The sequence below is a fragment of the Moschus berezovskii genome, chromosome 1, assembly GCF_049115385.1.
Source record: "Moschus berezovskii isolate FMDL1 chromosome 1, NW_MosBer_1.0, whole genome shotgun sequence".
Lineage (NCBI taxonomy): Eukaryota > Metazoa > Chordata > Mammalia > Artiodactyla > Moschidae > Moschus > Moschus berezovskii.
Window position 1 is genome coordinate 101,054,111 of NC_142460.1, and position 27,778 is coordinate 101,081,888.

The following is a 27,778-nucleotide window of genomic DNA, read 5'->3' on the forward strand; positions in this document are numbered from 1 at the left end:
TCTTTTTATACTTTTATACTCTAAATTTGCAACATGAGCATATATTACTTTTACCGGAAGAACTGCTATTTTAATACTAATTTTATTATTAATTTTAATAATAAACAGAATTATAATTTCAGGGAATATCAGGAGAGTCCAGAAGCTCACTAACAAGTGAGTTCAGTCTTCTAATTTTCATAAATGAAGACCAGAACAGTGACTGTCATCACTGCCTCTGTCATCGCCTGCCCACTCACTGACCCACCACAGCACATGGGGTTTCTGGGTGTGTGGGTTTCAGCCAGGCTCAGCCGGAAGTGCAGGAACAGCATCTCCACCTCTTATTAATCCCTGCAGACAGCTCAATGGCAGCCCCATTCTAAATGCTGTCATGTGATAGCACTCTTATATGGAATCTAATTTAAAAAAATACAAATAAACTTATTTCCAAAACAGAAACAGACTTACAGATATGGAAAACAAACTTATGGTTACCAAAGGGGAAACATGGTGGGGAGGGATAAACCAGAAGCTTGAGATGAACATACATTCACACACTGCTAATGTAAGACAGATCATCAACAAGGACCTGCTGTCTAGCACAGGGAAGTCTACGCAATGTTCTGTGATAACTTATATGAGAAAAGAATCTGAAAAAGAATATATGCATTATGTATAACTGAATCATTTCGCTATACACCTGAAACTAATACAACACTGTAAATCAACTATATCAATAAATTTTATTGATTTGTAAATCAACTAAATTGTTTAACATTGTAAATCAACATGTAAATCAACTAAATCAATAAAATGTAAGAGCTAAAAAAAAAATACATGCTTAGTCAGTAAGCCCTCAATTAACAAAAGACCTTGCCTAGAACTACTATAGGAAGAAAACTGATAATATCCAATTATATCTAAAGAACTTTTTAAAATCTTGGAGCCACTAAAAAGGGAGGAGGGTCATTTTAAAAGACATGTAAACAACTGCCACCATAAATAAGCCGGGCTCTTCTTTCACTGAGTTTAAACATGAGCCTTCCTCACCAGTGAGCCTGCAGGGGATATTCTGTAACTAGGTCACCGGATTTCACTCTATCACGGTGGACCTCTCCCAAATGTTCACCAAAGCTACCAACATCTCATGAGATTATTTCTGGACAACGGCTGAGTTGAACTAAAAGTAACACACTTATTCAAAAAACATTCAGGGAATGCTTCCAATATTCTTGGCACGGCAGGAGACACCAAAATTAAGAGGCTGCCCCCCGCCAGAAGCTTTCAGAAGGGGAAGAACCATACACACGCATAAATAACAATAGTTCAAGGTACAATGTAGTAAGCTCTACAAGTGTTCCCACTCAGAGCAGTGCAGGGTTCTAGGAAAGAAAAGGTTATTTCTAGCCACTGGGATGAGGGACAGAGCTAATGTTCCAGCGAGACAAAAAGGGAACAAAGGTAGCGATCGGGCAGATCCTGGTCCAGGGTACAGTACACCTGGCTGGAGCCCAGGGACAGGGAAGAGTGGCCTTGATTCTAGAGTGAAAGACTGGAGTCAGACGATGGAGACAGCCCTAAGTTCCACGCGGAGAGTCTGGCTGTACTTCCACTAGAGAGAGATGGGACCCTCTGCGCGCATAGTGATCTATCTTCTCCACTGAAGCCATTTCTTTTCAGTGTAGCAGTAAATTCAATCAGTAAACAAAAAGTTTACTTTTCAAAGATGGAGAAGAACAGGGAAGTCTGGCGTGCTGCAGCCCGTGGGGTACCAAACTGAGCAACTGAACAACAACAAACAAAAAGTCAGGAAACTATAAACACATCCAAGCCAGTGTAAATAAGCCAGATAGGCTCAGAAGGAAAATCACTGGAAGGTGACTACCCCACAACTGAAAAACACAATTCCTTCAACACTGAAAATCTGGTGAGGGGGTTGGGAAGACAATGAATGAGGAGGGAAGGTGGCAAAGTCATGGCTCTGTCTTTTGGTTGCTGCTAGTGATCCAATCCAAAGTGACTCATTCCCATGCCCTATGGCTGCCGATTTCAGCATCCGTGTCCATTCCTGTAACATCCTCTTCAAAGTCTTAAACTCCTCAAAAAGGCATGAATGCTGTGGGTGAGTAGATTCAATCTCTCAATGGAATGATAACATCATGAGACTGAGGGTTCACTTAAGTCAGAAGAAAATACACCACATCAACAAAAGAGTGAAGAGAGGGTTTTTCTACCCTTAAAGCATTGATTTGGCTGGATATTAGAATCCTCTGCAGTACTAATTTTTTTTTTCAAATGCTGGTAGCCAGGGCCCCACCCCAATCCATTTAAATCAGAATGTCTAGAGGGGGTACCCAGGCATGGTTAGAATTAAAACCCCAGGTGATTTTAATGTACAGCAAGGATTGAGAGTCCGTGCTAGACGTTTGGACAAAATGCTCAAAGGAAAGCAAGGCAGTGAATAAATGAAAAGAATTGACTGGCTGTTCAGCTCAACAGCACAGTAATTGTCAAGGCCCCCTCCCTTGAGTTGGAGAGTCCAGAGTGAACTCTTTGTGGTAAGGGCAGGGGGTCAGCTTCCCCTGGGTCTGTCAGCAGATGGCTTGGGAGGGTCATCAGCATCTTCTATTCAACAAAGGTGTGCCTCCTACGTCAGAACACAAGTCAAGACACCTGGGCAGCAAGCGCCCGCACTGGCTCATGCACAGTCCTTCCCCCACTGTAATAGGACAGGAGGAAGCAGGAGCCTGCAGATGTCAGTTTCCAGCCTTCAGTCCCAGGGCAGTGTGGAAGTGGAAGCAGGGTACAGACTTTGCAATTAGGTGAATGCTGACTTTGCCACTTTCTTCGTGAGCTTAAGGGAGTCCTTTCATCTCTTTGAGTCTATGTTTCCTTATCTGCAGAGTGGGAATTAGACGGTAAGTGTAAATGTCTTTTTTGCTTCTAAGGTTAAGAATAATGTACGTTTACAGCAACATGGATGGACCTAGAGATGATCATACTGAGTGAAGTAAGCCAGACAGAGAAAGACAAGTATCATATGATATTGCTTATATGTGTAATCTTATTTTTAAAAAATGCCACAAATGAACTTGTTTACAAAACAGACCCACAGACACAGAAAACAAACATGATTACCAGAGAGGAAAAGGGTAGGGGGCTAAATTAGGAGTTTGGGATGAACATTTATACAGTACTAGGTGGCTCAGACGGTAAAGAATTCACCTGTAATGCAGGAGACCTGGGTTCAGTCCCTGAGTCAGGAAGATCCCCTGGAGAAGGGAATGGCTGCCCACTCCAGTATTCTTGCTTAGAGAAGTCCATGGACAGAGGAGACTGGCAGGCTACAGGCTATGGGGTCCCAAAGCCTTGGACATGACTGATCAACTAACACAACCACAATATATAAGATAAATAACCCACAAGGACCTATACAGACCACAGAGAGCTATACTCAGTATTTGGTAATAACATATGAAGTAAAAGAATATGAAAAAAACATATATATATATGTATGTATACACACACACACACACATATATTTATAGCTAAGTCACTTCGCTGTACACCTGAAACTAACACAACATTGTAAATCAACTATACTCCAATAAAAGCTAAAATAAAAATACTGAAAAAAGAATGATGTATGTACACAGTCTGGTATTTACTAGATGCTCACTAAATGACAATGAATGTTATTATTATCATTATTGAGCAAATAAACTGACCTGAAATTATCTCCAAAACTGCATTCCATGATCACACCATGAACTGAAGACAACAATAAGAAATCTATGTGGCAGACAACCAATTTCATCTCATAAAGCAGGAAGAAGTATTATTTACACTTGCAGTGTCAACTAAAAACCAGCCTGCTTAAACCTAGAGGTAATTTATTTCCCTCAGTCATGCTGGTGGGGGTGGTGTTTTAGTTGCTAAGTCATGTCTGACTCTTGCGATCCCATGGACTGCAGCCCATCAGGATCCTCTGTCCATGGGATTTTCTAGGCAAGAATACTGGAGTGGTTTGCCATTTCCTTCTCCAGGGGTCTTCCCTGACCCAGGGATCGAACCCAGGTCTCCTGCACTGCAGGCAGATACTTTACCAAATGAGCTTACCAAGGAAGCTCCCTCAGCCATACCTGTTAGCAAATACAAACTGGCTTGGATTCCAACAGTCATTATGATCCGTCTTTCCTCTGTTCAGCCCTTATCACACAAGAGAAAGACAAAGATGAAAGGTCTGGAGAAGACATGACCATCAGGCTCATGGGGACACAAAGCATGAAAGGAGTACATCTATCCTCAAGAAGGTGGTCAATCTTCATTAAACCTAGAAGTCACTGATTTCAGAACAGAACTATAAACACACTCTGATTAAGTTTACTAACACTTCTTATTAGGCCGTATGGAAATTAAATGCCTTACTCTGTGTAAGGAGCTGTGCCAGAAATAGCTCCAAAGCCAGGACTAAAAGACAGGTGTGGGGGATACCAAACACTGGGACAGAGATAAGGTCAAATGTGCAGGTTCTCCTACCACCTGGTATCCTCAGACAACAAATGCCCTTCGCTTCTCTAAGCCATGGTTTCCCTCTCTTTAATGAGGGACTGACTTCCTTAAGGATCACTGGGAGAATTAATAGATGGTAATCATTGCAGATGACACCACCCTTATGGCAGAAAGTGAAGAGGAACTCAAAAGCCTCTTGATGAAAGTGAAAGAGGAGAGTGAAAAGGTTGACTTGAAGCTCAACATTCCGAAAACAAAGATCATGGCATCTGGTCCATCACTTCATGGGAAATAGATGGAAAAACAGTGGAGACAGTGTCAGATTTTATTTTTTTGGGCTCCAAAATCACTGCAGATGCTGATTGCAGCCAGGAAATTAAAAGACGCTTACTCCTTGGAAGGAAAGTTATGACCAACCTGGATAGTATATTGAAAAGCAGAGACATTACTTTGCCAACAAAAGTCCGTCTAGTCAAGGCTATGGTTTTTCCCGTGGTCATGTATGGATGTGAAAGTTGGACTATGAAGAAGGCTGATCGCCGAAGAATTGATGCTTTTGAACTGTGGTGCTGGAGAAGACTCTTGAGAGTCCCTTGTACTGCAAGGAGATCCAATCAGTCCATTCTAGAGGAGATCAATCCTGGGTGCTCATTGGAGGGACTGATGCTAAAGCTGAAACTGCAGTACTTTGGCCACCTCATGCGACGAGTTGATTCACTGGAAAAGACTCTGATGCTGGGAAAGGTTGGGGGCGGGAGGAGAAGGGGACGACAGAGAATGAGATGGCTGGATGGCATCACCGACTCTGTGGACATGAGTTTGAGTGAACTCCGGGAGTTGGTGATGGACAGGGAGGCCTGGCGTGCTGTGATTCATGGGGTCGCGAAGAGTCGGACACAACTGAGCGACTGAACTGAACTGAACTGAACTGAATCACTGAAATCATTTGTAAACAAATTAATGGTAGATAAATGTGAGGAATCTGTTCCAATCTGACCTACATGCTATCTCCCAGTACAAAAGCATAAAAATCTACCGATAGAAGATTTGTATCCATTACACACTTGGGTCAAATGCTAAACTGCTGAGTGTTAAAATCAATATTAAGCCAAAGCCAAGACTGAAATCTATTACCATCATCATCATGATACAAGAATAAATACAAATTTTCTCTGTGTTTAAGATAATTTATCAGGGATTTGTTACACAATTGTGGAGGTTTTTCTGATCATGAAATGTTGAAGGGACAAAGCTGGCAATCTACTTGTAATTTAACTTTAAAAAAACTAAACAATTCTTATAGGACTTTTCTAGAAAGATTCATGGCCTTAAGTAAAATTAAACACTGAAACTTAAAAGTGAAAGAAAGAAAGTCAAGTTGCTCAGTCGTGTCCAACTCTTTGCAACCCAAGGACAGTAGCCTACCCGGCTCCTCTGTCCATGGAATTTTCCAGGCAAGAGTACTGGAGTGGGTTGCCATTTCCTTCTCAGGGAATCTTCCCGACCCAGGGATCGAACCTGGGTCTCCCGCATTGCCGACAGATACTTTACCATCTGAGCCACCTGGGAAGCACTTAAAAACAGTTTCTTAAAAATAGTAACTCTTTTTAATTATGAATGCATTCACTAACCAATTCTATAATGATTAGAATTATAATTTAATCTCATAATAATGCCTCTTAAAATTTATATTTTTATAAACACTTATTAGCTAAGAAAAAATACAGGTACCTAGCTAATGTACTCTATTAATAAAGATTTCACGAATCTAATACTAGCATTTACTATCAACTTATTTTCCTAATTGCTTAACTATAAGTTCTTAATAGTTTCCACAATCAGTTAAATATTGTTGTATTTTGCTCTTATAATATATATTTTAATATTTCAGTGGATTTGTAGAATTTCAGGGTATAAAACACCTTTAGAAGACTTTTTACTACAAATAATATGTAAAAGATTCACCTATACTTGAAAGTAACAACCAAGAAATTAATTTTATAGATATATTAAGTGGAAAATAATATCTGTACATAAACAACAAACTGAAATACATGTTTGTTCATATTACAAATGGTTTTATGCTGATAAAATAGCAACAAATATTATGTTAGTTATTCACAAACTCAAAGATGCCCATAATGTTAATAAAGTCGACAACTGGCTATCTTACCATTCCAAGGGCTGAAGTAGAAGGCTAAGCCAAAGAGCATCTTTACAACAAATATTAAAGCAAAAACCAAAGTTAGTGCATCCTTTAAGGCAAATGAGTTGCCTACTTCTAAAAGGGCACCTCTAGATTTTTAGTATCCTATCACAGAAACACAACATGGGGCAAAAAAAGAGAATTTTCAATACATATGTATCAAAAGACTGCCATGAATCAGATACTATAATAAATATCTAGAACTCACAGTTCAGCACAGGAGACAAGCACGTATACAACAACCATCACTGTGCTCGTAGTGGTCTGGCATAGCGTGTGTATGGTGCAGGGTGGGACGTTAGGAAAACCTTCACCAAATAGGGCTTTCAAGCCCCAAATGGAGGCTGCATGCCTCAAATCTATGAACAAGCTCAGAAAAACAGTGATGCTCTAGAATCACGTTTTGGTTGGCAGGTTGGACAAGAACAGTCACAAATTTCATGGTTTTTCAGACATGGTTTTGAGTTTCATTTCCATGACCTGGGAAAGTAACATAAAATATCTGAGCCTCAGTTTCCTTATCTGTAAAGTGGGATAACATTTATTTTGAGTGGGTGCTGGAAAGACTTATGAGGTGTCTACTAGAAGTATCTAACAGAGTCCCCAGCTGGATACAGCATTCTGCACCCTTTTTGCTCCCTCCCTTCCCAGTATCAATTCACACATTCAGTACATGAGCTCAGACAAATGGTTCTATGACATGGTTCTTAGCCTTGTTGCTTAAACAATCAAGATGTTTCCACAACTCCATCAAAGAAGAGGGAACTTTCCCAAGAAGCCAATAGGAATAACACTTAATGGCAACCCACTCCAGTGTTCTTGCCTGGAGAATCCCAGGGAAGGGGGGAGCCTGGTGGGCTTCCGTCTATGGGGTCACACAGAGTCGGACACGACTGAAGTGACTTAGCAGTAGCAGCAGTAGCAAGTCACTCAAACATTTTATAACCTCCCTGGCATGGAGTGGGAGTGAGTCGGGATGCAAGGATTTATCTGTGTTTATCTAGCACAACACAAAGATGGGGCTTCCCAGGTGGCACAGAGGTAAAGAATCTGCCTGCCAATGAAGGAGATTCAGGAAATGTGAGTTCGATCCCTGGGTCAGGAAGATCCTCTGCAGGAGGAAACGGAAACCCATTCCAGTATCCTTGCCTGGAAAATTCCAAGGACAGAGAAGCCTGGTGGGCTACAGTCCGTAGGGTCGTAAAGAGTCAAACGTGACACACACAGAAGAGACAGACACCACACTGTGACTCAGGAGTATGGCTGAGAAAGACAAAGCCTCCAGGGATCTAAATATTTAGGCATCAAGTTCTGTTAGAAGTCCTGTTGGGAGGTTACACTCCAGGAACCCAACTCGTTAACAGTTGCCCTGGGCGATCTATAATCTTTCAGCTACACATGCCACATCTTCAACGGGAGGAGAGGCAGTAAGGGAATTCTATCCACTGCATTTGGTGGGCACAAGCTTTTTGGGGCCCCAGAGAGGAAGATGCTCGTGGAGCAGCAAATATTCTCCTTTAGATCTTCCAAACAGTTTGCTCCGATTCTTCCTTCCCCACGCAATACCTCTGACAACCAATCCTATTCCTAAAGCATCTGAGGCAGAACACAGGAAATGGCAAGCCAATTAATGCAAAGCTCTTGCTCCCAGGCATGTATGGAATTGAAACTGAGTTGATCCTGAGCTGCCTCGTGGATCTGATTAATGCAATTTCCTCTCTGTCCTACTACAGAAACTGATTCACTATTTTTAAAAAAAGTGGGGTGGGAGGCTCCAGGCCGAAAATGATGAGGACCAGATACAAAGTGTGCTGACCACAAAATACAATGAAGCCCTGTCTCATAACTGGCAGACACTTTCAATTCACCAGAGATAACACCTACTAAACTGGTACAGCCTTACTGAACCTGCCCTGCCCTTATAAGGGCAGCTACATCTGTCTTGGTTCTCACCTTCTTTTGTAGTTTTGGAACACTTCATGCGTAGAGTTTAACTTCTTAAGAACAGGTGGGCAGTCCCAATTCTGGTTTAATGTCTAGTCACAGAAATTCATTATGCATTTACTGGGCAAAAACCATGTGCACAGATGGGCCTGAGCTAATCCCTGGAAGTACAAAGGTGAATCAAGATACAACCACTGACTCGTGCAGCACAATGATTTCCCTGGTAGGTACTAAGTAAAGGTTAACTGTTCAGTGTTGCAATACATAACTATTATTAATTTTAATGTTAAGAATACAGGACATATTTAACAGTGGAGGGAGGACTGGTTTAAAGAGCAAGCCACAGAATAGCAGTCAACAGTCTGTATACACACAACATGCACATGCACAGGATAGAACATTATTCACCATGATGTATTTCGAGATAATAGGATTACAGGCAACCCAGATTTTGTTCCTCATACTTTCCTGTTTTCCAGATTTTCTACCATGAAAATTAATTACTTGTATATTCAAAACGAGCACCAACATAATGTTGAAAATAAAGAAAGCACGCCAGTAGCTCAGAATCCTGTGCTCCCAAAGAGCTCCTTTATTAAACCTAGATATTTGACACCTCAGCCCCTCACTCAGAAGATGAATGCGTACACGTGTGCATGCATGTGCACACAGGTACCTAGGTACACAATTATGGTTGATACCGACCAACCCAAAATAACCAGGGATCTGTTGTACGATCCCTGCTGGAGATGAGAGGTGCAGGGAAGACTGGACAAATTCCAAGAGGCAGGTGGTCATCTTGCAGAGCAGCTGAAACTAGAGTACATCAGAGTCGTCTCAGATCAGAAAAACTATTCAAACCTAGAATACATGAGACAGAGAAAACCAACAGTGGTTTCCAGGATGAGTCCCAAGCTGAAATCGCAGAAGCACAGAGCTCCTGAGCCCAGACATTTCCTTCTTAACTAGCTGTTTCTAGTTAAGGTGTCTAATATCTAAGTTTAATACAGGAGCTGTTTGGGAGCTCAGAATTCTGAGCTATTAGTGTGCTTTATTTTCAACATTATGTTGGTGCTCATTTTGAATATACAAGTAATTAATTTTCACTGTAGAAAATTTGAAAAACACACGAAAGTACAAGGAACAATTCTATGTGCCTATTCCTGGGTGACAAGCAGCAATGTTTAAATCAATTATGTAATAATGATTCATGATTAAGCTTTACACCTCTACAGAAGCCAGGAAGTTATATACAAAATTCTTTGCAAATATGTTTATCTGATTGCTAGGACTAAGAAGAAAGAAATTGCCTTTTAAAACATATACTGTTGGAAGGGGAACCAAACCAAAAACACTGTAGCAAGGCCAAAGAGAGCAGACAAGTTCAAGCTCAGAAATATTAAATGAACACCTAGGATACTCCAGGCACTGTAGGTGTCTGCACCACAGTAATGAATGATGCCTTCACAGAGTTTAACTTCTTCTGAAGCTAAATTCTTCTAATTTAGGAGGAAGCAATAAAACCAACAAGTCATGGGGAATCCTGGTACCATATGATATCATATTGCAGCCCTAACTGCAATACTTTGGCCACCTCATGCGACGAGCTGATTCACTGGAAAAGACTCATGCTGGGTAAGGTTGGGGGCGGGAGGAGAAGGGGACGACCGAGAATGAGATGGCTGGATGGCATCACCGACTCTGTGGACATGAGTCTGAGTGAACTCTGGGAGTTGGTGATGGACAGGGAGGCCTGGCGTGCTGTGATTCATGGGGTCGCGGAGAGTCGGACACAACTGAGCGACTGAACTGAACTGAACTGAACTGAACTGAATGTACTTGACTGTGCACATCTAAGTATTAAGCTATTAATAGGAGTAAAGTATTGGAAGGAGATATTTGTCCCTGGTTTAAAGAAATTTGACAAATTCATACTAAGAGCTCTGAGAAGCCGTACCGCAAAGAAATGTGTCTAAATCTGTATAAGCTGGAATTTCTCAAATGTTTGACCACAAAAATGCCCCTTTTCATGGAATATCTATCCACAGATCAAAGAAGGCTAACATTTAGCATAACTCAGTTTGCAAAATGCACATTAATGGCTGTGCCATCAATATTAAATTCTCATCAGATGAGTTCTTTTAAAAAAGATGGGAGTTTATTATGTGTTCTATAAAAATTAACAAAAAACTTTTAAATCTGATTCTTGAAGGTACAAAATTTATTTATTTGGATTTTTTCCTTCTCTAAAACTGAGGAAAATGAGACTTTGGTATATTTCCCAGCTTGCTGGAGAATTACGGAACTGTAAAGCCAGCCCCCCAAAACCCCAAGACCTCTGGGGATCCCTTCTCACCCCACGTGGCTATGGGCTACAAGCAGAGGTGTCACTGAAGCATGGGCAGTTGGCAGAGGAGGGCACAGTGAGCAGTCACCGTGTGGCCAATGCTACAGACACAGACACAGAGGCACAGGTGCTCACAAAAAAGTGTGCAGCCAACTTCTCATAATCTATTTCAGGCAGGAAGAGTGGTTACAGATCACTGAGAAGGAGAGAGTATAGATAAAGCCTAAACCCCCTTTTGTTTTAAACAACTTTTCTGTTTAATACATTAGTCAATTTGACAAGAAAAATGGATGACAGAAGTTGACTTATAAAAAGTCAAGCATTCTGTTTTGAAAGTGAGAAGATTTAGGTTCTAATCTTGTCTCAACCTTCAGCCAGAATCTCTAAATTTTCCTCTAATCACCCTCTTCCCTATCATTCCCTCTCCTTCATATCTAGTCAAGGTGTAAGTTAAAAAGTAACCATCGATCTCAAATCACAGAGACAAAGAATCGTTTAATTAAACGGTACTTGGACGCTAGAGAGTCATTTGGATAAAGATAAAATTAGAGCCATTCATCACATTATATATAAGAATAAACTGCACATGAATCAGACATCTAAACGTGAAAAGAGAAACTGTACAGGAACTGGAAGAGAACACAAGTGAACGTGGCGTCAGGAACACTTTCTAGCCACAATCAAAGAACAGAAGCAATTTTACAAAAGATTGCTAAATTTGTCTGTATAAATGTAAAAGTCTTTTTTCATGACAAAAAGACAAACACTGTAAACAAAGTCAAACAACAAATTGGGAGAAAATATTTATAATATATTCCACAAATTAAGGGCTAATTTACAGAGATTTCTTGAGGAAAAGACCAAAATTCAAATTTTAAAAATGGGCAAATGATAGGAACAGATAATTCATAAAATATGGAACTTACAAAATTAAGAAATGTGGTCTTTAAAGACATGAAAAGATGTTCAGCTTCACTCATAATAAGACATATGCAAATTTAAACTAAACTGAGATATCATTTCTCACCCATCACATCGGCAGCAATTAAAAAGCTTGACAATACATTCTGTGGTTGAGGATGCTGGTGGGACACCCCCAGGGAGAGGAATATGGCACTACCTACATAACAAGACATCTACCCTTGACCCAGCATTCCCACTTCTAAGAATGTAGCCTGAATATAAGCAACAATGTTATGAAAATAAATATGCATAATAATATTCACTGCAGGAAACTGCTCTACCACCCAAGCATAGAAGATCAGTTGTATCAAAGAGATAGACAGGGAGAGATATAAGGAAGGAAAGAAAGGCATAAAGATGGGTAAAACCAGGAAGGAAAGAGAGAAGGGGGAAAAGAGAAGAAAAGAAAGAAGTTCTAAAGGAAGGAGGGAGGAAGAGAGAAAGAAAGAAGAAAAAGGTTTTTAAAAAGCAAAGTAGCTAAGAACATATGTGTGTGTGTGCATATTACCTTTTGTGTAAAAAAGAAAAAGAAATACGAGAGACACAAGAAAGATACCAAGGAAACAATGAGACTGGTTGGGTAAGACAGTAGAAGAAACACTGGAGTATACTTTTTTGTTTAGTTTTGAAAACTGAAGCATGTTAATATTTCACATATTCAAAAAATAAAATGAAATCAACAAGACAAGAGTGAGAAGGAAACTGAAACCCAAAGTCAATTGAAACAACTGAATCCAAACACATTTCAAATAAACACATGATGACACTGAAGGGTTGGGGGAAAAGATCATAAAGATAAATTGAACTAATCCAGGTAACTCCTAAATATAGTATTTGACAGTATATCCTCAGTCCTGGACAGGGTTAAAGTTAGGGCAGAGGATCACAAACAAAGCCTGAACTCTTTTCAGCAGGTTTGTGTTGTGTCATGATGACGATAAAAATAAAATCATTATTATTATTCGTATATACATGGATAGACATCCATATAGCACAGGTATGTGTATATTTAAGTGCTTTATAAATACACACATGTGCTTATAAAGCTTTTATGTGTAATATTTCCCAGCTCTGGCTATTGAATGGGCTTAGGACCCAAAGCACCACAGTACCCATAAGAACATGCAACACTCAAATATTGGCCTTAACACCATTCTCCACTGAAAAGAACCAAGACACAGTGAAGAAATAGTTAATTTTAGAGCTCAGACAGAGCTCAGTCATAAAAAATGAATGAAATTTTGCCGTGTGAAACAACATGGATGAACCTGGAGGGTATTATGCTTAGTGAAATGAATCAGAGAGAAAAAACGTACTGTATGACATCACTGATATGTGGAATCTAAAAAATAAAACATACTAGTGAATATAACAAAACAGACACAGATAGATATAAAGAACAAACTGACTGTTCCCAGTGGGGAGGGAGAAGTAGAAAGGGCAAGATACAGGTAGGGGATTAAGAGGCACAAACTACTATGTATAAAATAACTAAGCTACACGAATATACTGCACAGTACAGGGAATATAGCCAATAGTGTAAATAACTATAAATTAAGCATAACCGTTAAAAACTGTGGATCACTACATAGTACACTGGTAGCTTACACAATATTGTACAACCATACCTCAATAAGAAATAATTTTTTAAAAATTTAGAAGCACATGGGTATTGTTTTGACTGTTCATTTTATGTTTGAAATCATTTACAATAAAAAAATTAAATAAAAATAACCACGGAGAAAGAGAAGGTGGGGGGAATGTAGCAATTAAGAAGTAGCTCTCTGCAACAACCTAGAGGGGTAGAATGGGGTGGGAGGTAGGGGGAAGGTTCAAGAGGGGACATATGCGTACCTGCGGCTGATTCATGTTGATATATGGCAGAAACCAACACAATATTGTAAAGCAATTATCCTCCAATTAAAAATAAATAATATTTTTTAAAGTTGCTCTATTTTCTAATAGGATTTCAAAATAATAAATTAAGCCCAAACTACCTCATTCCATGTAATATTTATGTGTCCATATGTTTCATAGATACATAAAGAATGTTGCATATTTTAATTTCTTAACACGGAAAATTATCCTATAATTTCTTCTTCTAAAACTCCTGAAGTAAACAATTCCTAACACATCCAAGGCCACAGTATCTATGTAACCAGGGCTATAATTACAAGATTTGTAGGTCAATCCAAGCCTCTGAAATTCCAGTTCACCACATTTGCAATCTGAGTACTATTTTCCTTCCAGAAAGAGCAAGTTTAGAGTTGGAAGATGAGCTATATCTAACATGATAATAGCTAGCACCAATTTTTTAAAATCTATCAGCACTGGCCTTTGAGGTTAACTATCACCAAATCCCCAAGCTTGGGGGTGGTGGGGGGCAAGAAGCACTCTTTGGGTCAAAATATAGATTAGCCTACATGCGTTACTTTCCACTACACACCTGAACTTCCCAGCAGGAGGAAAAAATAGTGAATCAGGCCTTGAAGTTTCCTTCTTGGATAAGTTTGAGAGGGGAAAAAAAAAGATACAAAGGTTAGACATTATGAGGTCAAGAACCATCAAACAAATAGAATTTGAAGTTTAAACAGAAACAGGTAAAATATCTGGGAAGGCAACAGAACTCTCAACTCTTTGATTCCAAAACAGCCTCAGCAGCCTGGAAAAAAAAAGATATATATATATATATAATTAAAAATTATACTGCAGCTGAATACTAGGTATTGTTCCTTTCCAAAAGCATTAAAATATAAAGGTCAGTTAGCTTAAATGGTATTTTATTGCACACACTTTAAAAAGACCTTGAACAATTAAAGCAATGAAATATATTCCTTGCTATCATTTTAAATGTTCTCAGAAGCATAAAAGAAGGCACATACACAAAAAACGTTAACCCCTTCTCTCCCTTTATTTCAAGGCCTCACAGAACTTATGAGCTTTTTCAGTAGAGTTTCCAGTGGTTTCATGTAGTTTGGGTGAAATTCTTGGTTATCTAGCAGTTTCACTTGGGTGTCAGGGTCGCGACTGCACAGAAATATGACCCATGGAGAGGGGTTATTACCATGATACCACCAAAGACACAGGTCAAAGATCAAGACTATATCAATGGGTCTCCCAGGAGCTCTAAAATAAGACGAAAGCTCACACACTCTAATTCAGGTGAGCAACTTAGGGACAGGGCATCTTTTTCTTAATTCCTCCAGAGATTTTAAATAGGGCAGGTGGGCTTGCAAACCACTGGACTGGAAGACTGCAAACTCCTCTGTAGCTCCTAAGCTCCAGGAAAAGCTTCAACCATCTCCTTCCTGCCTTATAGGATCCTCAGACGGACCCTGGCAGCATTCTATTATTTCTCTCCCTGGTTCAGCTCCCATAAAAATAAAACGGTGAAAATGACAAGCCATTTCCACCAGGCTAGAGGGGGAAAAGGTAATCGATTTTAAGGTGTTTTGCATATATGAGTATCAGTTTTTATCGATTTCCTTACATAATATGCAAAAGGGTTCCTTAACTTTTCAAAGGCATTGCTCTCCCACCAAACAGTCTGTAAGCTGTCTAAGCCTCTAAATATATCCTCCACTTTTTGTCCCCCCACCCCCACCCCGCTCAAGTCCCTGGAAACTAGTACCTCGGGTAGGGTACTTGATCACAGGATCATAGATCAGGGTCTTTCTAGAAGTTCCCTGGAAAGCCCCCACTTTCATGCAGAAAAGATGTCATTACCCCATTTCACAGACAGGTCAAGTGAAGCTCAGAAAGACCAAGTGACTTGAGTTTAGTCACACTCAGGTCCCCACACTCCACACCGACATGCCTCTCTGATTTCTGCAGGTCAGAAAGTCAGGCCCTTACATGCAGGATGACTATAGTTCCAATTCTAGCTCATCCAGGTGACAAGACAACCAGAGTCCCCTCTCCAGGCCTTCTCCACTAACCTCTAGCAAAGGAAGCTGAGACTCAAAATCTCTCATCTGAGGTCATAAAATGAAAGAAAAGCCTCAGATGTCAATAAATTGTTGTTTGCTGTAACTTGATGGATTTGTCAGGCTTTCCAGGTGGCGCTAGTGGTTAAGAACCTGCTCATCAATGCAGGAGACCCAAGGGACTAGGATTTGATCCCTAGGTCGGGAAAATGCCCTGGAGAAGGGAATGGCAACCCACTCCAGTATTCTTGCCTGAAGAATCCCATGGACTGAGGAGCCTAGTGGGCTGCAGTCCATGGGGTCACAAAGATTCAGACATGACTGAAGCAACTTTGCATGCATTCATGCAATGGATTAGTAACTTTGAGCAAGATATTCAGTGCAAGAGGGAAAGAAGACCCCATAGTTACATTTCAGAATATGAGCATGGGATATGAGAAAGGGCAGAGAATGTTAATCACAAATTAGTGCAAGGAAATGCAGGGTGTTTGCTTCCTAGAGGCACCTATAAGTTACCGAGGCCAATGATTACATGCGTTTATGGGTCATCATTCCACTTAAAGGTCAGAAAAATGAATAGATGCCTAGAAATATCTGTTCCCAAAACTCTCAGGTACCACAAATTTTACATAAATGGGGGGAAAAAAAGTCATGGAGATCTTCTGAATCTCATTTTAGAGATCAAGAAATGATAAGGGATAAAGAAACTTATTCAGATGACTAAACGATTAAGAAGCAGATACAACAACACCCAAGGGGTACTCTCAGTCATTTCTCCTTTAGAGAATTCTCACATCACGGCACAATATTCTATGGTATTGGCCAATAAATGGAAAATTCTGAATATATATTTCTACAATTACAGTTAAGAAATGGAAATCTTTCTGTTTCCCTAACACACTATGATTTCATGGACAAAGGAGAACAGTAAGGGTTCAGTTCAGTGCAGTTCAGTCGCTCAGTTGTTGGTAGTGCGATATATTTACCATGATTTGATTTTTTTAATTAAGCAGAGCACAGGCAAAAGCAGAGTTGTTTTGACCTATAAAAAAATGTGAGGGTTGGAGAAGGAAGCAAACTTTACTATTTGATTATCAAATTTATTTCGCCGTCTTCGTTGTATGGGAGGCATCAGCACACAGGCTGCGTCCTAAGAGGAGGTGAAAGGCTTGGTGGCCCAAGACCACATTCTCGTGGCCCACTTTTTTGCCAGCTCAAGAGTGACAGGAAACAAGAGTGCAAGGATCATACCAAAAGGATGCATTAATTAACCGTGCATTGCAAAAATAGATAATAAGAAATTCAGAAACGAAGGAAGAGAGAAAAAAACCATTTCACAACATTTTGTCCACAAGTTTCTCGAAGAGCCTCTCCAGACCTGCCTTCTGCAATCCCAGCCCATGTCTTCTGAGATTTAAACTGCCCCCAAAGCACAGTTTTTCTAGCAGCCTCCAACAGCAAAGGTGGGAGGGGATTGCCAATTTCTTGTGAATCCTGAAGATTTCCTTTATGAGTCATGGGAAACTGAAATAACTTGGGGGGCGGGGATGACTTTTTTGAAAGAAACACAGTTTTAAATCAGTTCCCACTAATTTGTTCTGCTGTGTGGTATAAGTCTCAAACACAGGAAAAATTAAGTTTCTAGAGTTGATGCAAAAATGGGGGTTTTTGTTAGGTTCTGTCAATTGTCACCGTGGCATTTCTTATTAGGATTTTTCTTACTGTCATTTTTTTGTTAAATTAATTATAGTTTGATCAGTGTAGGAGCTATTTTGAATCCATGGGACTTTCCTCACCAGATTGTTTTGGCATTTTAAAGTCACTCACATTCAGGGCCTAAACAATATGGCAAGTATCTCTTTTTCTCTCTCCTTTATACTCAAATTCTAAACAAAGGAACCATCTGTTCTCTCTCTAAAAACATCAGCCCTTGTTTTCATTTTTCTGTTAATAATAATGCTTCAAACTTATAGCATGTCTTTTTCCAACTTGCTTATTAAAGCATTTTGTAGATTTTGCCTCACTTATCTTCAGCATCACCCCACCCCTGATTAACTGGAGGGTAAAGGAAAATGTTTGCCAATTTTTAGTTAGATAAGTGATTCTTGGATGTTTGATGAGTTCCATACAAATGACCACAGGTGAATCTCAGAAAGAACATGGTCATTACCTAGCTCAGCTCTGACTCTTCCACGTATAAAAGGGAGACCCAGAAAGGAAAAGTCACTCAGTAATCTATTTGTGTACTTGGTCCTGTACCACACCACCCCCTCTCCAGCCCCGACTGTAAGCAGCCAAGGTGATAACCATGTTTTACACATTTTTGTGTCTCAGGTACCTGATGTGTAAAAAGTGCTCATTTGAATATTTCTTGAATAAATGAAAATTTTGAGGGTAGTTCCACAGGTGGTTGCGGCAGAGCCGGGGTTGGAGCTCAGCTCACCCATCCTCATACTCAGTGTGCTGTGAAAAATACACACCAAACAGACCCAAATGCAAAACAAACCAGAGACAGTACCAAAGGGGGTGGGCGGGGCACAGAAGATGCAGGCCTGGGTCTAGACTCAAGCAGCTGGTTGAACGAAATCGGTAAGCATCACAGTTTGGCCAGTGGCCGTGCTCAAACACAACCCACGTTAAGGCTGACTCCCCATCGCTCTGCCTTCCTTCTGTGCTCCGAGCAGCTGCGGATGTGGATGTAGCGGAACTAGCCCTTAGACATGACCCAACTGGAAGAAATGATGTGTCTTAATGCCAAAGGACAGCATGTCTCTATAATGCCCCTGAGCCCAATGAGAGAGCACCCTCCACCCTGAGATTTCCCCGCATCACTCAATGTAACCCGAGAGTGCTCAGTCTGGGAATCATGAAAGCCACCAGCCCAGAGTTTTCCAACGAGCAGAGAGGTCACTAAAATCAAAACCTTTTTTCCATGTGCCTCACTGGAAATCTGCGACTCATTTGGCACATTTTTCTTCTTTTCAGAACTCCCCATTCCCCACTGCTACTCCTTGAAGCTAAAGGGAAAATAAATTGTTTCTAGAAAAGCAAGTTAACTGTGGGATTCTGTCATCCAAATGCCTTCTACACTAGTAATTCTAACAAAGTCAGCAACTCCCTGAAGAGTCTTCAAAAATAGATTGTCTGTGTAGACGAGAAAGCTAGACGTCCAAGGAGAGAAGGGAAAATACCTTCTTTAAGTAAAAGAAAAAACAAAATAAATCATATAGCCAAAAAGAATTCAAGTATATTATAACACGGTCTCACATTAAATGAATTCGTTTCAGACATGAATAGGAAACAAACCAGTGACAAAATGCAAACAAATCAGCATACAGGAGCCGTCAAACAATCAGGATTTGTTTGAAGCGGGAGGTGGGTGGGCACAGTGGTGAGGAGGGGAGAGAAAGAGGAATAAGGATGGAGTCACTTCAACCTCCAACACGCTGTGTCTGACACGGACACAGAGGCTGCGGGCGGTGTCTGGGATCGTCCAGCACATGGTGGGAAGCATTTATATCAAGCCGTGCAGTATCAGCGGGGAATAAGACAGCAAGAACTTCAGGGCAGACAGCTGCAGAGAGGGCCCCTGCACGGAGCAGACACAGCAGCTGAATGCATTCGTATACCAACAGTCCTTCCCTCACTCACCACGCTCGGCTTCTGGACGCCTTCAGGGTCAAGGCTGTCTCCAGAACCATTTATCATTCCTGCAGCCACTACCCGTGGACTCGCTCTCAGTACGTTCCTGACAAGCTTGCCCTTTTCATACATATGGACCTTTCTGCTCTTAGGCTACCTCCAAAAATATCACCTTGGACTTTGCATATATCTCCGGTAATCCAGCATCTTAACATTTAACATTAAAAAGTGAAAAGAATAAAGGATCCACCAAATGTTATTTAACTAGCCTTCATCTCCAAACCTAAGTTTGGGATCATTTGGAAGCTGGCCATTGGGGAGGTCAGTTAAGCGTTCATCTGATGTCTGGTTAGGTGTCTGTCATGTCAGCAAGAACAGAGAAGACCTGAGCATGCAGGTCTCACAGACCTTGACAATCATGCCAAAATCATGTCTGAGAAAAGAACCTCCAAGACGGCAGATGCTTCCTCTCACATGAGAGGCACTCCTGGCTAACCAATAAATACAATTTGATAGTGGTGATCAGTACTTTTTCGAATAAAAGTGTCAGAGGATGTTGCTGTTTTGATACTCTAACTTCTCAGTTCAAGTTGGATAATTGGGAGCAATACTTTCAGTCACGCTGGATATCAGTCTCTCTTTTCCTACAAAATAAAGCAGCCCAATTCAGTAAGCTCAGACTTCCTCTGTCTCATAAATCCTGTGCCTCGGTGCCTACTGCCAAGTGGTCTACCCTCTCCCTCTTAATTTGTTCATCTCCTCTCTCTCTCTCACATACACACAAGCTCACCCCAAGATCCCTCTTATCCAGTCCACAATCCTGTTATTTAGGCAAGCTACAAGCAGTTCCTCCACAATCCCCATCACTGTTTCTCTGCTTAAGAGCTGACATCAAAAGGATTTTTTAGCTAGTTTATAAGAGATACGAACATGGGGCACATGAACCCCATTGACACACAGACCTCACCTTGAGATGAAATCCTCAGGGGGGCTCCAGCAGTTTCTTCATCCCCCGGCCACAGAGGCAGCCACCTGCTGGGACTCCAGCTGTTCAAGTCCAATCTCTACCCCTTACTCTCTGACAACTTGAACAAGTCATTTTACCTCTCCGGGCCTCAGTTTCTCTAACTGTAAAGTGAGGCATTTGGGATAAAATGAATGCCAAAATCTCTATCAATTCTGACATCCTTCCCTAGAGCTCTGAAATTTCATTAGCCATCAAAGCAAACACCCTCCAAAGCCCTGTCTCTGGTATTGGTGTTGACCTGGGGCTCCCAGGTAAATGGAGATGACTCTTTGCATGATCTTGCACAATAAGTAATAATAGCGCATCAATAGGAGCAAATACTTCTAATTTGTGTTTGTTTGTTTATTTCCAAGCTAAAGAAGTTGCAGGCACCACCTGCCAATGGTCTTTGGAGTCTCCATGATGCCTTTTTATTTTTTTAACAATGGGTCAGAAGTTCAGAAACTAAAAAGCTGAAAGTGGAAACCACACAGAAATAATATGGAGCCTGAAAAATTGAAAAAAATGATTTAGGATAAATAATACCACATCCCTCTTAAAAAAAATTAAACAATAATGAGAGTAAGCAGGGGTACTATAAAGTAAAAATAAAATCGAACACAGAAAAGACTGATTTGCCTAGGATTCCTCTCAGCCATGTAATCAGCACGAACAGCAAAGACCGTATAATACTCATGTTTCTATTTGTTGCCCTCAACTGACATGGTTGGTCGTTTGTTTTGTTTTAAATAAAATGGGGAAGCAACAAATATATTAAATCCATCTGCAGAAAACCCATATTTGCATGTGGAAAACAAATAAGTGGGTGCCTGAATGGGTGATTAGGCATGCAATTGCCCATCTGCACCCGGGGCCCCAGCCTCCCTGCAGGTGCGCCTGACGCAGGAGCAGAGACTCGGAAAGGCAGGTCCTCCACCATGGAGAGCGACAGGCAGGAGGGAAACCGTGCCCTCTGCAAATGGACTTGTTCTGAGCTGCACCCCCTACCCTGCCCCAAACGGTCCCGGTTCTCCAGTCACTGTGCCTGTATCTGAAAGCTGAAAACCAGAAGTAAGTTTGGCCATCCTTTGCTTAGATTTCTGGGGATTCTTTAAACCACAAAGGCAATCTTTTTTTCTGAGCATCTTCAATATGTTCTTAATAAATATTTGTGGTTGCATCTATCTTTATGAGAATGGGTGACCCCCTCTCCTGTACTCTTCACCTGGGTCATTCTACTCCAGTCACACTGGCCTCACTTTTCAGCCTCAGGGCCTTGGCAACTGCTTTCTTTCAGCTTGAAACACTCTTCCCCCTCTGGTCTCCAGCTTACTAACTCACAGTCTTCAGGCCTTGCTCCTATGCACTCATATCAGTAAGACCTTCTTAGATCAATGAATTTAAATCTGTGTCATGGCCACCCTCTGTGCCCTTACCCTGCCTTATTTTCCTTCTGAAAACATATTATCTATTTACTCATTGATGACTGTCTGGTTCCATCAAACAGGTTTGTCTGATTTGGTTCACGGTTCTAGTCCCTGCACCTGGAACAGTCTAGAGCATAGTAGGTGCTAAACACCCAGTTGTTACGATAATAATTCATCACAGTAATCTGCAAACCACTACACTGGGTACCATGGAAAAAGACAAGATCCAGCTTATGGAAAAAGACAAGATCTATGCTCTTAGGAAGCTTGTACAACCTAGTGGAGAAGGAAGACTGGAAATCTGTTTACATAGCAGAGGAAAGTGACATGAATGCTTCACTGAAGGTATAAACAAAGCACTCAGATAATACAGAAAAAGCAAGCTCTTGACACTGGAGGGGGCAGTGGGCGGGGAACAGACTGAAGGAGGCCAACAGAACTGAATTCTCTGGAACTATCTTAAAAGGAAGCACAGAAATCATCCTCAAAAGTACATTCAGCACAAACAAGTACTAAGACATCTTCAGTTAGCCTCCTTTCCTTCATCAATAATGCTAAGTGATACAAAAGATTGCCCAAGATAAGTCAGCATTTCTGTGTGCCAAGATCATGGAGAAAAGAAGAATCACTTTCCTCCATAAAGCCTTCATTTTAAAATGGAAATTATTTAATTTGCACACAAATGCACACAAAACATCTCTTCAGAAAAGTCCAGGACGACCTTAAAGGGTATCCAGTCTAACAGCATCTTATTTCCCCTGAGAGGACCCATTGGTATCAGCCTCTATCTAAATACCCTCCGAGATAGGGAACCCATAACCCCAGAAATGGCCCGTGCCACAGCAATCTGCTGTTAATACTAAACCACACTCCCTCACAGTCTTTCTGTTACTTCCACCTGGTGCTCCCAGAACTCCTGGGAAGACAGCCTCCCTCTCTGTGACCCCTGCTCCCTCCTCCTCCACCCCTTTCTCTCTTCTCCACACTAACCATTTCCAGTTCTTTGTTTCATCCCTCAAAGGCTCTGATTTCTGCTGCCATCAGCCATCTTAAACTGCACCCTTCCCTTCCCTCCATCTCTCACTGTTCCAGGACTTTTTTTTTTTCCTTTTCTTTTTTTGGAGCTGACCTACTGCTCAAGCAGTTTAGCATTCTTTGGAGAGCTGAGCATTTTGTCTGGGGTTCGGGAGAGAGGCACAGGGTATCCAAAAGAACATGGGTAAGTAACTCTGTGAGCCCTGACCGAGGAAGACCCTGGCAGAGTAACCTAACTTTCCCACCTTGACCTTAAAATGCTATCTTTGACATAAATTAGAAAGCTGAAGCATCTGACCTCCCTCCACCCCGAGGACATTCAGAATTTGGGGAGTCTTGTACCTCTGGTAAACCATGGCCCCTCTAGTCTTGCTGGTCCCAGCTGGCCAGTCTGCATTAGAATATGTAGTTTTTAGTCATCTCTACACCTGAGCACTGGATTGCTTGTGTGACCTTGGTGAGACACTTAAAGTCACCAAATCAAAGCATCTCAGAAGGTAAAGGAAAAACAGAGCTCTAAATCATCCAGTCCAAAAATTGCCCAGCAATCTCTTGTGCACCTCCCTGCACCCTTCCCCATCCTCAGTCATGGCAGACATTGCTAAATGATCATGGTCAGATACAACTTCAGAATCCTTCTCCACACAGCACCTCAAATAGCCACTACAAATCCACCATGTGGCCACATAAAATCCAAGCTACTCATTCTTCAGATGAGGAAAACTGGAGCTCAAAGATGGGCTAGGACCTCCCTGTGTCTCAGGCTCAGGAAAAGAACAAGAACTACAAAGGTCCCGTCCCCATATTCCCGAGTCCTCTGTCCTCCTCTAACTCTGATACTCTATCAGTGCTCTTGGAGTGGGGATGGGGAACTTGCTATTGTATTAATACAGATAAAGAAACGGTTTCCCCGATAGGAGGCAGAAGCTTCAGAGAAGGCTTGGAGGAAGAGGTGCATTTGAGCAGACCTGTAGGAACCAATAAGCTCTATTCACCTTTAGCCGAAAAAAATTCAGGATTGGAAAAGCATTTCCTGTAGCAAACACAGCATAAGCAAAGGAATGGGGAAGACCATGGTGTGATGAGAGGCGGCTATGGGCTTCTGAGAGAGTTGGAGCCAAAACAGAGGCCACGAAGAGCAGTCGGGGAGAACAAAGATGAAGACAAGACAAGATTAGAAGAGTCAACCAGAGCCTTTGTGGAGCTTTCAATGCTGATTTTTTTTTTTTAATGGACTTAAAGGCCTTAAGACTTACAAATAGAAAAACAGAGAAAGGATTGGAAGAAAAGTAAAAGAATCCATCTCCATTCTCAATGGGAAAAAAAAAAAAAGCCTTGCCCTAAACTGTATTACAGGAACACTTTCATTATGTAAAAGCCTATTTTGTTTTCATGTCATTCTTAGATTACATCATAGAGTGGCTGCAGCCGTCTCGTACCGTATTATGAATAAATCACCAGCTTAATCATAGAATGAGCCAGGGCCCTAGATTTAAAAGGAAAATATTAGATCATTTTTAATAACTGATATAACTCAAACCAGTCGCCACTGAAGCAGGGGGAGGTGATGTCATCCTAAAGAAGTCCAAAGAGGAACTTGAGAGGGTCAGCCCTAGGCAGGTCCCAGAAAAGCTTCCATTTACAAAGGAAGAGGTGGCTGATGGCAGCTGAGTGGGATGCGTTCTCTGGACTGAACGATCTTGTCATGAAAACCAACACTGACTTCTCAATAGACCATCCTCAAGAAACACAATGTACGAATAGCTTGTTCCCAGAACGACTCTATTTCCAAAAACCAGAAAACATGAACATACTATGATGTCTGTATTTATGTCTTGGGAGCCATTGAGCAAAATTATAAATGTTAAGGCTTTTAGTTATTCAGGAAAAGATGAAAGCTGGGGTGACATATGCAAATGCCACAGGTCTGACCCTAGCCAAGGGGAGAATACAAAGTAAGGACACTGAGACGATGGCCTCATAGAGAAAAGAACTAGAGTGGTTTCTAGAAGTCACAAACTATTAAGGAGATTGGAAATGAATGTTTAATATGCACCAAATACGCACTAAATATCATACACAATTGGCACTTTAAATACACATGCTGCTTTGTGAGCCCAGAAGAATCTGAAAGGTAGGTGCTACCAGCACTATTATTTTCAGATATGGAAAGCAGTTTGAAAATGATTAAATGATGTAAGTAAGATTATGCAACTAATACATGAGTCTCCTTACTCCACATTCCACTTCATCTAATTGTCCCGCCGTAAACTATTTCCTATTATGGACATGCAATGAAAATTAAACAATTGATAAGAAACACTTTGAAAGCAACAAAAGTATTAAAAAAAATATTGAAAGCCAAAAGGGATCATGGAGTGGGGAAAAGTACTGACACTCTGGCCAGTGACAGTCTCAATGACTACAGATGGCCTTCCATATTTTGGATGCAGGGCTACTAATGAACCAACATTTTACATCTCCCACTTCTATTAATTTTTTAGGAATGCTAAGGTGGGCTCTAAGAGAATCTGTCAACTTCTATGAAATTTACTGCCGAGCTTGGTTTTATAAAAAGACTATTTTGGTGAGGGGAGGAGACTGATGCTTTGGAAAAGGGTTTTCTGTCAGACAGAAAGTATTGGCTGAGGTTTTCTGTCTGATCCTGTCAGTCTCACAGCAATGCTGTGTATCAGTTCACTGTTCTTAATACAAATGTTATTCATAACTGCAGAGACACACTGTCTGAGCCAAGTAATACTGATTTATGCAACTTTTCAGGACACGGCATGACTCAACAGGAGATGCAGACCCTGAAATTTACCTAAGGGGACAACAAGCTTCCAAATTTTGACCTATTTTCCCCAATCTTTCTGGGACAGGACAGAGGGTGCAAAAAGCAGAGAAAGCATACCGAAACGTTGTATGGACTGATTTGGAGCAGAGACTGTGTGGAGAGGTGGAGGGGACATACTGGGCCAGAGTCAGAAGTGCCTTAGATGTCCCTCCCATGGCTACCCATGGCTCCATGGCCTTGGAAGAGTCATCCTGTCTCTGGGTCTTGGCATCTCACCTGCACAGCAAAGAGCTCAATCAAGAACTTGCAACCATTTCCACCAAAGTAGCACCAACTACTAAAGAGGGCAAAGATGCAGAGGTATAGGAGCAGGGCATTAATTAAAAACTCGTGTTCTTCCTCAGAAAAGTCATGCCAGTTTTGCATTCTGTGCAATTATATATCAATGCTTATATTCAGATTTTAAATGGAGTTCTCCTCCAAAACAGTCTTCAAATAAAATTGATCTACAGAGGTGCACTGAGTATATGTACCTTAGCACATGCCATGTAAGCTTGGGTGTCTGTTACAGGCAGCCCCCCAGGTGACCCCCTGTAAGTACACCTCTTGCTCTTCAGACCCTTTTGCAGTCCCTCCTCTTGACCATGGGCTGGATGTAGCGACTTGCTTCTAGTAAGGAGAACGAGGCAGAGGAAATGGTGTGTCACTTCCAGGACTGGGTAACAAAAAGGCTGTGGCTTGATCAGAAGGATTCTGTCTTGCTCACCTGCTTAAGGGAAGCCAGTTGCCATGTTGAGAACTGCCTATGGGAAGAGAAAGGAACTGAGGCTCCCAAGCCAACAACCCACAGGGAACTGGATCCCGCCAATGATGTGACTGAGTGTAGTGGTGGGTCCTCCCCAACAGAGCCTTCAGATGAGACTGCAACCTCAAGGCAGACCTGGAGGCACCCATCTAAGCTGTTTCCAGATTCCTGACTCACAGAAACTATAAGATAATCAATGTTTCTTGTTTTAAAGTGCTAAATTTGGGGTAGTTTGTTAAGGAGCAATAGATAAGGAAGATAGCACCCTAATCTGAGAGGTCCAGTTGTGGATTATTTTAAAGCCTCTTACCAATGCCACCATTTTTCTTGAGTCTAGGCAACAAAGCAGAAGAGATCTGCTATCAGGAACTCTTGAAAGGAACCCCTGTGCCCTGGAATGTAGAGATGCTCGCTAGCTTGGGAACATGCACCCGGCATGCTCTGATCACCCAGAGATGACCGTGGAAATAATATCAGTGCAGCTCCAAATCAACATGATGCATTTGACAGCAGTAGACTGATGAAAGATGAACCAGAGTCTGAAGCACATGTGGAAGGTGACAGACTCCTTACCTACCCAGCCATTCTCTGCTAACAGCCACACCACCCTCAGACCCTGTCCAGACCTTGTGAACCAGATGACAGCTCCATGGTTCACTGAGAAGTCCAGAAGACGGATCTCCTCCTTCTGGAAACCTTCCCCAATGTTCCCAGTTCTTTCCATTCCCCCATCCTTTCATCTAAGCACCTTGAAAGCTGAGATGTAACTTATTTACCTTGATTTCCCAAGCACCTAACATGAGACTGGAAACATATCTGGTGATCAATAAACGTGCGTTGTAAACAATATTTTTCTAATGTGTATTTCACTTTTATGTATGTCTTTTTCTGCAACTAGATTATGAGTTTCTCAAGGTTAGGACTACAACTAATTTACTGTGATGTCCTAAAGACCCTGAGTTTCACTGATTTCCAGACAAGCACTCGGATCAGAGTACAGAGCAAACACATGCTCTGTGAACCAGGAGTAAATATTTGGCAGCAGTCTACCCAGGACTCATGGGGCTCTCCATCCAGTGGCCATCAGACCCCTTCTACCACACAGTAGCCGACTGAGAGAGAACACGAGAACCCCTGACACACTAGGGCTCTGTCCAAGAAAGAGTAAAAGTGTATCCACTGTGCC

General features: G+C 41.4%; 1 protein-coding gene and 1 long non-coding RNA gene across 8 annotated transcripts in view; one reads left to right on the forward strand and one right to left on the reverse strand.

The window, feature by feature from the left end:
- The window catches only part of LPP (LIM domain containing preferred translocation partner in lipoma), a 772,586-nt gene that overhangs the window by 674,928 nt on the left and 69,880 nt on the right, over positions 1 to 27,778 (reverse strand). Inside the window, exon 1 of one of the 7 annotated variants that reach the window (XM_055408160.2) lies at positions 3,711 to 3,803. The exons of the other annotated variants lie outside the window; for them this stretch is intronic. The gene's annotated coding sequence lies outside the window, so the exon portion shown is untranslated. Of the gene's footprint in view, positions 1 to 3,710; positions 3,804 to 27,778 lie in introns of those variants that run through there. 7 annotated transcript variants of the gene reach the window in all.
- On the forward strand, positions 2,715 to 27,315 carry LOC148778778 (uncharacterized). The gene is made up of 3 exons (XR_016037940.1): positions 2,715 to 2,900; positions 10,153 to 10,279; positions 26,930 to 27,315. It is a non-coding gene; the product is annotated as an uncharacterized LOC148778778 (long non-coding RNA).